A 2,433-nucleotide genomic window follows, 5' to 3' on the forward strand; every position below is an offset into this window, starting at 1 on the left:
ATGGCTTCCAAATTTAACCCCCAAGAATGTAAACTGTCTCAAGAAGATGAACGAAGCTATGGCACCTTCCTGAGAATTGAGAAGGATTCTGATAGCCTCCCAGTTTCGGTGGTTGAGAACAGGATTCCCGCAGAGAAGACTGGCCTGCTCCAGGATGCAGATAGGATCAACAATGAGGATCAACAGTGTTTTTGTGGACAAGGAGGAACATATGCAGGTTGTGGATCTGGACAGAAAGAAGTGGGAGTTCAGTGACTTTAGTAGTTCTGGATGGGGATTCCTAGGAGAAAGTAATGAAAATGCAGGTGGGTTTAAAGGGTCGGGTCAAAGCCTGAAGGAGCAAGCTTTGAATGATAAGAAATTGTCTCTTGTGATGAATGGCAAGTGGAGACCTGGACCCAGCCAGGGCTCTGCCACCTAGTGAAAGAGGGAATCAGCTATGGCTTCTTTCTAAAGACCGTCCAATCACACCTGATGGGTATCATCACACCTCAAGGTGAGGTCATGACAGCTGGGGTGCTGGCTGATGACCACGTGATAGAAGTGAATGAGAAGTGATTGAGAAGGTTAAGAAGTTGGGAAGCCATGTCATGTTCCTGTGGATGGACAAAGAAACTGACAAGTGCCACAGTGAGTAGAAGATACAATTCAAAAGAGAAACAGCCAGTTTCCAGCCATTACCCACCAGCCCCGAGCTGTAGGGATGAAGAAGGAAGCAATGGACATGGGTTTCATCTGAGAGTGGGCCCAGAGCAGAAAGGTCAAATCATGAAGGACAGAATCTGCAGGGCCAGCAGAGGCAGCTGGCTGGAAGAACAATGACCTGGCAGTTGCTGCCAACGGCGAGTCTGTGGCAACTCTGCATCATGACAATGCTGTGGAAATGATCAGGAAGGGCGGAGATCAGACTTCACTGCTGGTGGTAGACAAAGAGATGGACAACAGATATACGCTGGCTCGTTTTTCCCCATTTCTCTACTACCAAAGTCACGAACTGCTCTGTCATGGCTCTGTCAAGGAGGATCTGGCTCCTGGTCCTGCTTCTTGGGAGGCTCAAGTCCAGATACTACAGAGGAAGTAGATCATCAGCCTAAACTCTGCAGGCTGGATAAAGATGAGATGGCTATGGCTTTCACTTCAGTACCATTCGGGGTCTGCCAGGCTCATTCCTCCTAAAGGTGCAGAAGGACACCTGCTGACCGGGCCGGAGGACCAGGACATCATCACTGACGTGAACGGGGTGAATGTGAAGGATGAACCTATGAAACACACTGGTGGACAGAGTCCAGAGCAGTGGGGAGAATGTCACACTGCTAGTCTGTGGAAAAAAGGCTTATGACTATTTTCAAGCTAAGAAAGTCCCTATTGCCTCCCCCATGAACAGGTCACTGGATGCACCCCCAGATTCCAAAGAAGGAACGTTAGTGGCCCCAGAGCATGGCTGGCACATGGCAAAAGACTGAGCCCACAGCACAGCCTCACATTCTTCTCCCAATTCTGAAGATAAAGAGATGTGATGAAAATAATGGGTTTGGCCAATAGCTATTTCTGGGTATTTAGACAAGGAATGAGTTGCCACCTGTTTACTGTCAGACTGAAAAACGTCTCTAGAAACCATTCCTGATGTCTGATTGTCTTCTGTTATTTCTTAGAGGCGGGTGGCTATTGCAGATGGCTTATTCCTAGTCAACTTAGGAAGAGCTAAGGCAGAAGCCAGATTCTTTTCTTGTAATCTCATCCAAGGTTCAACTTTACATTTCCCTGTCTGATGAGGCTTTTTGAACACCAAAGATGATTTGTAAATCTGTATTTGTGAGAGCTGCTAATTAAAGTATCTGGGCAGATAAGCCCCTTCAAATTATGCTTTTGTAATAATGTTGTGGTTGCTAAAATAAATACCATTAAAAATGAAAAAAAAAAAATAAATTCTCAAATTTTCCTGTATAAAACTCCAGAGCTGGTAAGTATTAATTAAATGAGTATCTTCTATTAATACTACTTATCCCAGGGGACAAAGATTGAAACATTTCCCCATGGCCAGTAAGGAGTGAGGAGAGAGTGAGCAGTGTTTTTCTGTCTGGGTCTCTTCAGCCCAGGATTCTTTTTCACCTGGTTTTTCCCACTGAGCTCAGCCAGGCTGGATTTCTGGAGTAGCTCATCCCCTGTAAAGATTGGCAGAAAAAGCAGGTGATGCAGAGTCAACATATGAGAATGAGAATAAAGGTTTATAAGGCACCTGTGGCTCGAAGGAGTAGGGCACTGGCCCCATATGCCAGAGGTGGAGCGTTCAAAACCAGCCCCGGCCAACGACTGCAAAAAAAAAAAAAAAAAAAAAAAAAAAATTAGGGTGCTTAGAAAGCAAAGTGTGTCAAAGGAAAACATACTGGATTGCGCATTTCATCAGAGATAAAAACACTGACACTGAAAGACCAA

General features: G+C 45.4%; 1 pseudogene; it reads left to right on the forward strand.

The window, feature by feature from the left end:
• Nucleotides 1-1,517, forward strand: LOC128572015 (Na(+)/H(+) exchange regulatory cofactor NHE-RF3-like; annotated as a pseudogene).
• Nucleotides 1,518-2,433: the final 916 nt, after the last annotated feature.

Source organism: Nycticebus coucang, chromosome 19, assembly GCF_027406575.1.
Source record: "Nycticebus coucang isolate mNycCou1 chromosome 19, mNycCou1.pri, whole genome shotgun sequence".
Classification (NCBI taxonomy): Eukaryota; Metazoa; Chordata; class Mammalia; order Primates; family Lorisidae; genus Nycticebus; species Nycticebus coucang.